This window comes from Lissotriton vulgaris, chromosome 7, assembly GCF_964263255.1.
Source record: "Lissotriton vulgaris chromosome 7, aLisVul1.2, whole genome shotgun sequence".
NCBI classification, from domain to species: Eukaryota; Metazoa; Chordata; class Amphibia; order Caudata; family Salamandridae; genus Lissotriton; species Lissotriton vulgaris.
In genome coordinates, this window is record NC_141695.1 from 1,693,822,480 (window position 1) to 1,693,837,535 (window position 15,056).

General features: G+C 43.3%; 1 protein-coding gene across 4 annotated transcripts in view; it reads right to left on the bottom strand.

The window, feature by feature from the left end:
- ARFGAP1 (ARF GTPase activating protein 1) overlaps positions 1–15,056 on the bottom strand; it is a 210,944-nt gene that overhangs the window by 143,938 nt on the left and 51,950 nt on the right. The window contains exon 2 of one of the 4 annotated variants that reach the window (XM_086932819.1): positions 6,780–6,894. The exons of the other annotated variants lie outside the window; for them this stretch is intronic. The gene's annotated coding sequence lies outside the window, so the exon portion shown is untranslated. The remainder of the gene's footprint in view (positions 1–6,779; positions 6,895–15,056) is intronic. 4 annotated transcript variants of the gene reach the window in all.

The window sequence follows — 15,056 nt, forward strand, 5'->3', positions numbered from 1 at the left end:
ATCTTTGAGGGTATTAAGAAGAGTGGTATGGTTGACAGTATCAAATGCAGCCAAGAGGTTAAGGAGGATTAATAGAGAGGTTTCACCTTGGTCAAGAGAGCGATGAATGTCGTCAGTAATATGGAGCATAGCAGTTTCGGTACTGCATCCCTTTCTAAAGCCAGATTGGAAAATGTCGAGGAGATCGAAGGAGCTGATATGGTTATCTAGTTGGGATAGGACACATTTTTCAAGCGCTTTAGAGAGGAAGGGAAGGTTAGAGATAGGGTGCAGATTGTTAAGGTCATTAGGGTCAGCAGATGGGGTTTTTAAGAATCGGGAAGATTTGCCCTAACTGAAGGGAGTCAGGAACACAGCCAGTGGAGAGTGAGGAGTTGATGATATCGGTCCAAATTGGGGCTATGATAAATTTGAGATCTTGAACTAAATGGGAGGGAAGAGGGTCTTTGGAGTGTGAGGATGCTTTGAGTTTAGAAATGATGATGATCGTGGTTTCAGAAATTGGACTAAATTCACTCCATGAAGCCTTGTTTTTCAAAAGGTGTCCTGTCCGGGATGAATCGAGATGTGGAGGGCAGGGGTGTGTTGAGAAGGGTCGAGATGTGGTGGAGGGGAGGATGAAGGGGAGTTGAGAATGTTAGGGAGGATGCATTGGATAAGGGGAGGTTGGAGAGAGAGAGAGAGAGAGAGAGAGAGAGGGGGGGGGAAGAGAAGGATAGTTCGATGTTGATTTTTATTCAAAAAGAAGCTGGCGATTTTTTCGCATTAACCACAGAGGCTTCTAATTTGAGAGGGCCAGAGGTAGTTTGTCTTTTGACAATATTAAAGAGTTCTCTGGGGCAGTTTCTAGCCTGGTCAAGTTGAGACCGGAGAAAGGAGGCATTTTCGTTGGAGATATGTTTTTATATTGGGCTCTAGTAGTTCTCAGGAGAGCCAGGTTATCAGAGGTGTGATGAGTACTCCAGGCACGTTCAAATTGCCTGAGGGTCCGCCTTTCACAATTAAGTTCAGCATTAAACCAGGACTTGGGAGGGATGTATTTGTTTTTAAGTTTGACTGGGGACATTAGGTCAAGGGCTTCACGAATGGAATTATTGTAATGGTCAGTAAGGTCGTTGGTGCGAAGGGAGGGAGGGGGGAGGAGTAAGTGATTTTTAATTGTAAATTCCAGTTCGCCAGGTGGGATAAAGGGAAGGCTACGAGTAGGTTTCATAGGTATGGTGATCACAGTGGAGGGGCGAGGAGTAGGGCTATTCAAGGTGAAGAGGATAAGGTGGTGATCAGACCAGTCTACAGGGAGTATATTGGAGAGAGAGGCCAGATCCTTGCTCGTCAACATAGCATCAAGGGTGGCGCCTTTAGAGTGAGTCGGAGCATGGCATAGTTGGGTCAAGTCAGTGATGTCTAGGGCTTCATTAAATTGGCTGACAGCAGTGTCATCAGTTCTGTTCCAGTGTATGTTGTAATCACCAAGGAAAAGATTTTTGGAATGGGAGAGAGATGCTTGAATGATAAGATCAGTAATCTCTTCAGTAAAGGGGAGGCAATTTTGCGGGTGGGGGGGGGCCTAGGGGGTGATTAATAGTCTGTAGCCGAGTTGTGGGAAAGCCAGGAAGAGTGAGGTCGGCGCAAAGGTACTCAAAGGATGAGGGGTCTTGGAGGTGAACAAGTAAGATGCCAAGTTCATCTTTAAAGATTAGTGCCAGGCCTTCTCCTATTTGATCGATTCTATCTTTCTTAATAATAGAGTAGCCTGGTGGAATGAGTAAGTCGAAGATAGGGGTGGAGTGGGATTTGGGCCATGTTTCAGTAACGAATGCGATGTCTATGTTTTCATTATGAATGGTTTCCGCAATCTCAGTTGCGTGGCAGGAGGCGGATCTGCAGTTTATCAACATGCAGCAGAGGGGAGAGGGGACAGGTAATGGGGTGGATGGACAGGGGGGAGGGGGATAGGTCTAAGTAGTTGTGGGGGTCTGGGTGAGGTCGGAAGCGGTGAGGGTCTGTTCGTTCCTACGACAACTGGAATAGTGGAAGGACTGGTAGGGGGGATAGAGGGTGAGGCAGGGGCAGGAGAGACAGGTCTAAGTAGTTGGGGGGTCTGGTAGAGGTCAGAAGAGGGGAGTCTGTTTGTTCGTAAGAGAACTGGAATAGTGGATTGACTGGTAGGGGGGATAGTGTTGACCTTGTAGGGTGGGGTGCTTAAGGAGGGTTCAGTGTGCTTAGATCCAATAGTGTAGTTACCAGGGAGGGGAGGTGTCGGTGTCGGTATTGGTGAAACTAATAGGAGGTCTGTAAGTGGGTGGATTTAGATGAGTGTCGTTGAGCGACGGTAGGGCGTGTTGTGAGGTGGACGATGTGTGGATAAGATCCGAGGAGAGGGACTTGAAAAGGAGTGAAATATAGTTTCTGAGAGAGGAGAATGCTAAAACGAGGGATGAAAGGAGAAGTTCGACCTTAAGGAGTAATTGAGTAGGAATTGATGGGAAAAGTGTATCAGTAGTTTTTGGGAGGTTGGAGAGGTAAGGGTTATCGGGGGGGGTGGTCTTAAGGGGAATGGGGGGAAATCCTAGAGGGGGGAATTGAGGTGGGAGGGGGAGGATCATTGTTGGGGGGTAGGGGGAATATAGGAGGTAGACTTAAGAGTGGCATTCCGTTTAGCAGAACATATAGTTGAATGAGGTGGAGAGATAGTAGGGGTTGGCGAGTTTGGTGTATTGTGGGATGTTAGGATGTTAGTGATAGCAACTCTAAAGAGTTGGGTGCAATAGCATATATTCTGCATTGTCTGTGTTGCAATGATTATCATCAGTCTCAGCAGTCACAGGACAAGAGAGAGTTCTTATAAAATAGCTACAGCAGTATTTTAAATAATTAACGTGAATGTTCTTCTCAACACCTACATATTGGAGTTACTAGTTTATAACTGCAGGGAGGAAAAGGGCGGTGGTCACGGGGATGCCAAGTATCACTTTTCAGAGTCAGAGATTCAATTAGGATTGCCACTTTTAGGCAATCTTTAGCACTGTAACAAAATTAAGGATACTTGGACTCTCCTCTGGTTGGATTAGCTGAACCAAAATTTGACTGCAGTCCTGGGAAATTGAAGGAGATTCTTAATACATGATTTATACATGTTTCTGTCAAGCCCCTCATCTATGCGTCTGACCTTGCTAAATTCAGGTTTCATATTAGTAATTAAGAGAAATAACATCGCTAGCAACAAAAGGAAGTCCTTAGTTAAACAAATGTGTAGCATTTATCAGTGCCTTTAAGAAATATTTGGACAGATAACATCATGGTTAATCTGCACAGGATGAGTGAGAACCCAAGTTATTCATGGAACCGCAAACATTATTACCATGTGTAAGGCATCAAAATGATATAATAAATGGGCAGAGTCCACTCTGTTTACAATTTTTCATAAAGGTCTTTATTGTGTACAGGTCGTAAGACTTGCCACTTTAGGAGACCCTGTGACACTTTTTTCAGATTGAGTCGTACCTCGGAAAGACGAGAAGACAACAAAAAAAAATTAATCTTAGAAATAAAGTGAATCACTGAACTATCACTCAATCAAGCCCTGTGTAACTGAACCACCCAAGTAGGCAAATGGTTTTAGTCCAGAACCCTTTGACTTAAGGTGAAAAATAATAGGACTTGCTTGTAGTGTGGCCAACAAAAAGACCTCTCCTCAAGTCCTATTATACCACGCCTGTAAAGAGATTGGAAAGACTAATGCACATGTTTGTCGAGCAAAGGAAGACAACTAGCAAAGCAGTCCTGAAGATCGATTCATTGTTTACTCCACAATCTACGGTCCTTGAAGTAAGGTTAAAATATCAACATCAAGCATATATATCACCAGTTTTAATTGACTGCATCTAGACTGTGCCAGAATTTTTTTTTCCCCGATTTCTAAAAAAGACAAACCATTAAATGGAAAGCTGTAGATGGGATGCCATTTTCTTCTGGACTTGCACAGGATGAAACAGAACCCTTTCATTTCAAAATGCAGACACGTCATGAGTAAATCACATTTGATCCCATCTGCTGTCTTAATATTTTGTGATGCTTGGATTTGCTTAACTTTTGAAACATTAGGCCAGATGTACAAAGGTTTTTTTCGTTCGCAAATGGCACGATTCGCAGAATTGGCCCGTTAGTGACCGAAAAAAGGCTTTCTTCAACTTGCAAAGGTCCAATTTGTGATTTGGTAACCTATTACCAAACTGCAAATTGTGTTGCGATTTGGTATTAGGAAGAGGCGTGTTTAGGGCGTCCAGTCCTGATACCAAATCGCAGTGGCATGTGTGAATGTTTAGCGACCGAAATGTGGTCACAAAACATGTGCATTTTTCCACCTATATCAAGCAGGTGGCAACTCATTCGCAAATGGGAAGGGGTCCTCCAGGGACCCCTTCCTCTCTGTGAATGTTTGTAAAAACATTTTTAAGAGCAGGGAATGGTCCCTAGGACGACTGTCTGCTCTTAAATTCAAAGACAGCTTTTCATTTTTCTTTTTGAAATTCATCCCATTTTTCTTAATAAAAATGGGCTGTATTAAAAAAACAAAAACAAAAAAAAACTAAACAAAAAACACATTGCTTTACTGAAAAGCCATCGCAGGCATGGTTGGTCTGCTGACTCTAGCTGGCCACCAACCATGTGATTTTTGCAACTCCCAATGGATCACAAACCGAGACCTACCTCATGAATATATTAATGAGGCACGTCTAATCTCTTTGAGGCCTTTAGGGGTCCTATCAAAAATTGCATGATTGTCCGCATACAGTAAACGCAGGTCCATTTTTAGCCACCCACCATAGCAGTATCACCCACAACCTACTGTTATTCTTGACGCCATGTTGCTAGCACATGCTAACCATGGTAGTACCAATCAGTGTCACTTCTGGCATACTAATTTTCGAGTTTGGCAGAACTAAGTGACAATTCACAAGTAGCTTCATCTACACCTAAAAAGTTTACATTCTTGTATCTTTGACAGTGAACTTGAATCTTTGGCACAAGTATGCTGTATACCTGCTATGACGTAACTGTCTCAGTTTCAGTAGTTGGCCTGCAACGGGTACCGCTCTTTAAAAAAACTACAAACAACCTCCTTGTATCAGGGAGGCTTCAGTATTGGATGCACACCATGGCAGGGCGACTATTGCTCAATTGTGTGACTCCAGATGGTTTAAGGTTTGCTCTGAATAAACTTGTTCAGACTTCTTACAGCTGTGAGAGCCGATATACCTTGACATGTTGGCTCTTCAGCGTTAAAAATCCTATGCTCATCTGAAGTTGGGAGGCAGGGCTGACCAAGACTCCACAAGATGACCCCAGGTGCTAAAGCTAGGGACGAATTTCTCCAGGGAACTTGTGTGAAGAACGGCTGAGCTCTCAACCCACAGATCTGGTTAGACAGTGTTAGCACATTTATATGCCATGTTTTCTGTGACGTCTGATCATGATCCCTCTTTTTGGTATTTTTGAAGACACTAGGGTGTTGCCTGGATAGGTGTCCACAGGACAAATCAGCTTGGGGAGGTTCATGCATGAGGAGTCCCAGGATAAGAGGAGTTAAGAGTGTGCATGTTAACCATGATTTTGACGAAATGAGCTCTAGAATAGTGTGTGGTGTGGGGAAGATAAGCTGAAGAGCTAGGACCCAAGTACACAGGACCTATAGAATGAATGCGAGAGAGGTACTAATCTAGCTGCCTGGTACCCTCTGCAAGCCTATGTAAGGTTTAACCAGAAAATTCACAACTAGAGTAATTTTTTAAGAGTAAAAGATGCCTCCGAACCTCCTGCTAGGAGATCAGTTAGAAAACAGCCAATAGGTCCATCTACCTGTGTTTACCAAGTTTACTCAACCCCCTCCAAGGGATGAGCTGCATCACATGGCTGTTCGACACCTCACTCATTCCCAAATTGTCAGCCTGACTCACTATCTAAAATAGGCGTGATGAAGCAGGAGCAGCCGCCAGCAAAAGGTACTTCCATTCATTCGATGTACTCTCAATGTGGAAAAAGCACATTCAAGTATATAAAGCAATGGGTGGGAGTCACCAATGAGTATAGGAATATCCTTGCCAGAAAGAGCTTCCTTTAATTACAGCCACTGAGAAAAAGATTGAAAGATTAAAGAGCAGTGGCCTGTCTTCCTAAATTGGAATAAGGAAACCAACAATCAAAAACACGTATCTATGGTGTAAGGGATTAAATAGATCCATAAAAGACTCAAGTACAAGGTTGACATACAGGATTACTGCCCCGTCTCCTCCTAACCCACTTCAGAGAAAACAGAAACATTTGAAGAGAAGGACTTTTTTGAGGTTTAGAGTTTCCCCATGCTCGCAGGAAATGCCAGAGGCACACCAGTGATCGCACCTACATGCTGGGCAGTGGCTTAGTGGACTAATGCATCCACCGTAGAGGCCTGCGCTTGACCTCAATGTCACAGGTTCAAATCCCGACCGGTCCGCTCAGCCTTTCACCCTTCTGAAGTCGAAAAAAATGAGTACCATTTAGTTGGGTAACAATTAACATCTGTTACTCAGCACCAAGATACCCTTCTGGGTGAACTTGCACTTTACAAATACATGTTATGTTATGCTAAATATACTCACCCACTTGCTATGGCGAGTCAAATTTTATCAGGGCGAGCGATATTTAGGGCCTAGTCTGTTCTGGCAAGCTGAAAAGAACAGGTGTTCCTGTTCACTTAAAAAGTGAAGGAGCAATAAAGATGCTGTAAATCTTGATTTTACCTTGTAACATTTGCTCGTGTTCAGAGACACAGGTCAGGAGTCAGTTTATGTCTTCTTACAATTACTTTTCCCGACTGCAGAGTTCATTGATTTTGTAAATTGACCTGTTTACGTGCTGCACAGAGTGCGACATGAAAGGCATTTAAATATCCAATACCTAAACTGTACAAACATTTATAAATATATATTTCAGTTGTTATGAAAGCCTATTTTTGTGATTGTGAGATTATTATTTTTTTGATAAGAAGAAAACAAAATCAGAACACTTTGGTGATGCGCAAATTACAAATAGGGTTGCTGAAACCCAATTTCCACAGAATATTGTTAATATACAACATAGTTTTAGCAATAAAACTGCAAGTTTGTTGGAAGGTGTTCACCAATTTCAATAGGAAATTTACGGTCTATAAATGACAGAGCACAACCAAATATATATATATATATATATATATATATATATACACACACACACACACATTTATTAAAAGTGAGCTTTTAAACGAACTGAGAAACACTCCTACCACAGCCTTGAAGGCATTGCTATTTGTGAATTAAGACAGTCTGGGATCCTGTGTACGCTATACGTGGGCTAGATAGTGATTATACAGAGAGCAAATGTTTAGTCTATAATCATACAAGTTTATTTTGAGCAGCAGAAATGATGAACTCACATTTGATTGTGCTCTCAAATGTGATAATGAAGAAAAAAGGTGGCCCTGTAAAATAATATTTCTGTCTAGGACTACACAATTTGAAACATGTTTAAGGGTCAAGTAAGTTACAGTTAGGTCAAGTAGATTATTTAAGTTACTAGACCTGCAGGTATAGTAATCTTTTTATGATTTTTCAGGCATTGGTCAAGAAATTGAGCAGGGTTACCAAAAAGCTAGCGCAAGGGACGCGGGTACAACTGACAGCGAGGCGATCTAGGACGATGCTCAATGTACTCGACGAGAGGCATATACTACAACAGCACAAACATTCCCTAGAACCAGCTTGTGCTCAGCGCCCTACTGTACCAATGCGAGACAGACCAGGTCATGCAGACCGACAAATACCCAGGATAGTTTTGAGATGCATCGCATACCCTCAAGCTAGGGAACTTTTGAGAGAAACACGCTCAATCTCTATACCTCTCCCTCGTACTATGTTTACAGCAATAATCCCAATGGTGGCCTATTCCTTCTGTTACAATATTGACAACCACAGATGGGGTAGGGGTAACCGTTTACATCCTGTGATCTCCAACTTACCCTGTTAATATTAGGAAACAATTCCCTATCATTTGGGGAACCCTATGAGTCTCCATGAAAAGCGTCAAACAGTATTCAAGTACTACAAGTTTAATTGGGCTGAAATTAAACAATTACTGCGAACAGTAGTACCAAGTGATATTAGAGATCATGTGATGGTAAAGAGTAATTGGCAATAACATGCTCCAGATAATGCTGTCAGCCGTAGAGTATAAGAAACAATGGTCCTAAGTGTCAAGAATGAGACTTATTCATAAAAATGTCTTACTCAAAAGGTAACAAATCCCTGTTATCAATACAGTTCAGAATCAAAATAAATTGCTGAAGATTTAAAAATAAAAATAAACTTTGTAATTATGCACATTAATTCAATACTATATCTAGAAGTGATTGGTGCTCAAACAGTGTTCACAATGTGTTAAATACAGTGAACTTGTAGTGAGAATAAAATCAGAAACATCAGGATGGAGCTGCAATAAGTACAACGTGAGAAAGTTATTACATGGAACAATATGTCACAGGTTGACTGGATCCCACATGCTGCTCCAATTGTCAAATATGGCAATAGCATTTCGACCGTAGGTCATTAGTGGGTCATCAAGAGTTTAAAAAAAAAAATCAGTAAAAGCAGATGTGTGTTAAAAAATGGTCAGACAGAAGGCTACTTACTGGAGGTGACTTTTAATCTGCGAAAAAAATAAAAGCGAAAGTTAATGAAGTGCTAATGTGGGGGATGGAGGTGGACATGCTTGTGCTGTCAAAACTTTAACACCAAAGTGAAAACTGGCTAAAAACAACTTGGAGGGAAAAAGAAAGTCACCAATGCAGAGTCCTCATTAGATTAGTGCAGAGGGATGAAGTGAGTTGAAAAACGGCTGGCACAATCAAAGAAAGCCACATGAGAAAACCCATGGGAAAAGGCCAACATACCTGTCATTAGGAGAAGACCAAAAATCAGTAACAATACTCAGTACGCCAACCGGAGGTACTAAGGTACCTTGGAGAAAAGCCTAATAGCTGGAAAACAACACCATGGCAAACAGTCTGCTAGTGTGGACCGCATTAATTGGCGCTCTGGTAATAAGATGAGCATGCAAAGATGCATCGTATTGATCCACGATGGCTGCCATTAATTTTTCATGGGCAACAAAAAAAAGCCTTGATGTAATATCACATAGGGTAGAAAGAGATACTTTAATATCCCTAATAAAAATTAGATTGCATAGCAAAAATTCGAATTATTTGGCTGAAGCCTCCGTCAATGGCCCAGCTCACGACGACCAAGACTGGCAGAAAAACAATTCGGTAGAGTTCACATTTGTATATATGCAATTACTCATAACAGTTTAAAGGCAAAACAATACAAAGCATGTAACCAACCTAGACAAGCCGTGTCAAAGTTATCAGCAAAAAATATACTTATCAATAGTTAGGTAAAAAAAGATACAAATGTATTGATGTATGAGGCTAAACCGCATACAATGATGCAAAAAATAATACATAGTCCAAATACATAGTAGACAAGACTGTTGGGTATCTCAGCATGTGTATAGGTATATTATTGGAGCTTGTACGCACAATCATTCAGACAGGCAATTCTTGTTTAAAAGGCCATACACTATCATGAAAGGTGTAACCAAATTGCATATGTAAACATTGTATGTGTAACAGACACTCTATTGATTATTATGTGCAAGATGTTTTGGCAGTGATAACAAAAGAAGGTCCAGAGGAAAACACATGCCAACTTACAGAAATACACAATAGGTATTTCCTATGCGAGATCTATTGGTTTTGCCTACGTTTTTAGCCATGTTGAAAATGACAAAGTAAAGATAAACCGCTTTGCAACACAGCCAGCGTTGATTAAGTCATAGTATTTTTTTTTATTTATTTTTTTACTAGCAGCTCTGCTGCACAACATCCAATGCTGTTGTATAATCTATAAAAAAAAAAAAACATTCCTGTACATCTGTAGCCCGGGCCCTCAAGCACACCTGACGTTTGCATCCGGCCCCCTGTTTAAAACGGGCAAGCATTTATTAAAAAAAATAATCAAAGTGAATAATCAAGTAACTAGGGTGTCCACCAAGCAAATCATCACCCTAATGCTTGCAAGATAATTGCCCTTGTGACTGCTTGTTTAGTAGTAATTATAGCAATAAATCCGTGTTCAGAGGTTTTCCAAGACCTTTTGGCCTATGTCCCACTGTACCTGCTGCACCATTCAAATCATGGACCTAATATCTTACGCATCAAAATAAAAACCCAGGATTGCAAAATTGTGTTACAATGTTGCTGGTCTTTTCTGTGAAAAGATCTTATCCTGAGCTGGGCAGCGAATAAGCCAAAAACAGTGTAAATTGCCTGTGATTACCTTATGTTAAGCTGAGACTGAAAAGCAGATTTGTACTTTGTTCCTTGAAAGGCAGTTGCACAAATTCAATAGATTCAAAGAGGAATTTTGCAAAAAACATGTTCGATATTCAAAATTCTCCACAAAAAAATTCCCAGAAATTATTTTATATTGGGAAAGTACACTGCATTCCTTTTTCCTGTAAACTCTCACTTTGAAGTCCGCTGAAAAGCAAAATAAAAGAGCAGGCTCCCTCAAAGACACAGCTTGACATTTAACCTCGGTCTTTGAATGGCCAGCAAATGTGATATGGCCAGTCTATTACAGAAAACAAGTTGATGGAAGAAAACTGTAAACTAACTGGAGTTGTGGAGCCTAAAGCAAACAAAGGCAGCAAATGGAAAGCCAGAAAACGTGAGTTACAGACCACAGCATCCCTAAGTCAAATTTCTGAAACTCCCCAATATGTCTTTCGCATACCACACAGATGTGCAGTCTGGTAGGCTGCAACCTAAAAAGGAGGTGCAGTGCAGCAATCATGTTGTACTCCTACATCGTATTGTTATACTGTCACAATTAAAGATTTATTTCCACTAATTCTAATTCATCATTAGTTGGACGTCATTGCACCATTGCAGTTTTGGATCACTTTAATGAGTTTCCATTCAATGTCATGCTCAGTGTGGTTCATTTCCAAGAAATGACTGACCAAGGGAGCAGTAAGGTTCTTACACCTAATACTGCTATGCTGTAGACATTAGCGAGTTCTAACATTATCTGTGGTCTTCCCATTGCAGACCAGTTTGCAAGGGCAGCAATTAGCATAGATGATGTTGGTACAGTTACAATTAGTAACAATCCTCAAGGTGTATTTAATAGGCCCATGGGTGAAATATTTTAATGTGTTTGGTCTATGGGCACATCATATAATTTTCACAATGAAAGTGACCAATGATATGGTCATGACCAAACATGGAGTTTATGCCTGAGTTACCCTTAGTAGTCAGTCCAATTGAGGTTATTAGTTGTCAATTCTTTTTGATAATCTTTGCCTAGACATTACTGATGGGCCAGAATGGGGTGACACAAACAATATGATTAGCCACTTTCTTATGCTCAGGCATCAGTAAATGCTCACGAGGGAGAGTACCATGACTGGTTTAATAGCCCTCCTAATGAGTTTTCGCAGGTACTGTTCGGATTGTTATTTTGTACTCAGTTTCAGTCTCCTTGAAATAGTCATTGCCCCTTTGCAGTTCCTGTGGATAAGAAGGCTTTGATCAAAAGGCAAACCATCTTTAAGAGCTTGTGGGTGGTTGCTGGTATAATGGAGCAAGATGATACGCTCAGTTAGTTTGAAAATAATTTGGTGCCCAGTTTACTGTCAACTGCACAGATGGTAAGGTCAAGGACACCAATAGATGTTCTGCTCAAATTATGTGCAAAATGTAAGTCCAGCAACAGACCATTGATTAAATATAGGAAGACCCCAAGGGAGTCCTTTTCACATGTCTATATCATAAAGATGTCATCAATAAATGTCTTTCACAAACGTATATTCGGGAATTAGTCAAGATGTCAAATATGTGTCGATTTTCTAAATCATCCATGTACATAATGGTAAAATTTGGGACAAAAGAAGCTCCTATCAATACCCCTTTAATTTGCAAAAAATAGCCCCATTAAATTCAAAATAGCTCTTTTTAAAGGGACATGTCGAGCAGAGATAAGCGCTGCATATTTTAACTCCATTAGCTGCAGAATTTTGCTCGTGTATTTTTCGTTTTTATTTTTAATCGTGCACTGGCTGGGCTCTTCCCCCCCCCCCCTCATACCTGCATTTAATTTCTGGAATATTCACCAACGTTTTGGTGGGCCCGGGTTCTGTGGGTGGTCCGGGAATCGTCTGGTGATCGGCGACCAGCGCCATCTTGGTTTGGGACGCTGGCTTTTTCGGCGGGCGCCATCTTGGAGCGTCCATGCGCTCCTCCCTCCATTCCGGCGCCTATTTAAGGCACTTTTAGACAGCGGTCAGCCTTGAAAAGGTGCCGCATTACCGCGCTGCGGTTTGTAAGCGCTGCATATTTTAACTCCATTAGCTGCAGAATTTTGCTCGTGTATTTTTCGTTTTTATTTTTAATCGTGCACTGGCTGGGCTCTCCCCCCCCCCCTCATACCTGCATTTAATTTCTGGAATATTCACCACCGTTTTGGTGGGCCCGGGTTCTGTGGGTGGTCCGGGGATCGACTGGTGATCGGCGACCAGCGCCATCTTGGTTTGGGACGCTGGCTTTTTCGGCGGGCGCCATCTTGGAGCGTCCATGCGCTTCTCCCTCCACTCCGGCGCCTATTTAAAGTCGCTCTCTCCCGCGCAGCGGGAACGCGCAGCTAGGACGCCGTCGCTTGCCGGAGTCTTGCCAGAGTCCTGCCCGTCTGCGCCCGTCAGCGTCCCGGAGGCGCTCGGGGCGACAGGGGGGCTCGGCCACCCAACATGTGTCATACAGGATCACTCGTGCAGCATTATACTTCTGGGGAGCTTCGCGCTCTCTCCACTGCTGTCAGTGGCTGCTGCATTGTCTTTCCTGGCCGTCACCGTGGTAAGTCCATCTGCCCCGGTTGCGGCTGGCGCCCCACCCGCGCTCTGCCATGTCCCCCTGGCAGTAACATCGCCAGTGTGGGATATCTCTGCATGCTACTAAACACCAGATCGGCGTGCAGACATTAAGCATGGGCGGAAAATCCGTTTCGCTCGCGGATTTTCGGTAAATTCGCAATCCGCGTGATTCGCGAATCTCCCGCAAAATCCGCAAATCCGCGAGCAGCGGATTTTGCTCGCACTGTTCGCGTGAGTTCGCGGCTTCCCAGTACAACTTTGCGCCCCGCGAATAAGTGCAAAATTGCAGAAATACGATCTTAGCAATACTGAAACTACTTACCAGGTTCAAAAGTTCAGGCTCATCATTAGTAGCCATTTCCTGTAGTGCTTCCTGAGGGGCCCCTCCAGAGTTCAGTTGCCAGTTGCAACTATTATGTGACCCTGCTCTGAACCTCAGAATAGTTACACATATGCCACAAAGGTCCTGAATTACAGCTAAGGGAGACAAGCAGGAGCCAGGCTGGAAGTTCAAATCCATTAATCAGCCCCTAATTCATTATTGTCAGTTGGGGCAGGGCAGGTGTTGTAACTAATTTTGCAACAATGAAAGCACTTAGCAAGTGCAAAAGATCACTAATCAGGAAGCACTAAGGAAGCAGGTGCCAGCTAAAAAAATATTCTGTGACACATTAATCAGCCCCAAATTAATTCAGGTCACTTGAGGCAGGGAAGGTGTGCTTGCGTTGCCACAATAATGTACACTGACTGGACAACCAGAGGGTGCTGTGATGAAACAGAGGGTGGCATGGGTGGGCCAGAGGGTGGCATGAGTAGTCAGAGAGTGGCAGTGGTGACAGAGAGTGGCAGTGATGAAGAAGAGTGTCCCAAACAGGCTGGACACGTAGAAACAACAAGTTCGCGAAACTTGCGACCCGACAGGAAAGTTCGCAATTTGCGACATTGTACAAAACCCTCGCGAACTGGCAAAAACCCGCGCAAACACACAAAAAAAAAATCCGCAAATTCGCGGATTTTGCGGATTGCGATTTTGCAAATCCGCAAAATTCGCGAACGCGAGATTCGCAAAATTCGCCCATGCTTAGCAGACATGCACAAGATATCTTTGAGCTTCTTGACACGGCTAAGCCACTGTGTCTTATGCTTACCGAGACGTGGTGGGGAGAACTTTCGAATCCAGACGTGGCCATGGCAATCCCGCCTGATTATAACATCTTCAGGAAGGACAGAGCTAAGGGAAGGGGCGGTGGAGTGGCACTGGTGGTGAAGAAAGGCACGGCTTGTACTATCTTGCCAGTGGAGGACATTCGTGGTTCGGAGTCCCTTGCTTTTTCTATCGCTTTGGCTCCGCATCAATCAGTCAAGGGATTATTGGTCTATAGACCGCCCGGTCCACCCGGGACGTTCTTTGAAGACCTTGACTCCGTCTTACTGGGACTGGCCCTGAAAGCGGAACACTGCATCGTAGCCGGGGATTTCAACTTTCGGATGGATGATCCATCTGACGCGGCCGCTATTAAAATCTCAGAGGCCATGGCACCGCTGGGATTGCTCCCCTATCAGCATGGGCCGACGCATGACAAGGGGCACACTCTCGACCAGGTTTTCTCGACATCCCCTCTTGAGGCGCTAGAGATTATCCCGGTACTATGGTCAGACCATTTGCTTGCTAAATTTTCAATCAAAGGCACAGTTAAATCGGCTGTTGCCGCCCCACAGCAGCATGGTCGAACCCATTGGGCTTACCATCGAGTGACCCCTGAGATGCTGGCACAGGCTGCCCTGGATCATCCCTGCCCCCTCTCGGGCGACCTGTCAAAGGATCTGGAGTCCTTACAGGCATGGCTTTCAGACAGGCTTAACGATCTTGCCCCGGAACTGGCTCCCCCGTCTTACTCCAAAACGGGTTTCCGCCCCCTGGTTCACCGCTGCACTGTCAGCCAGGTGGCAGCAGTGCAAGGTGGCCGAAAGAGCTTGGCGGGTAAAATATGACTCGGAGGCTAAGCTGATTTATAAAAGTGTGGTTAAGGACTATCACCGGGACATTCGCCTGG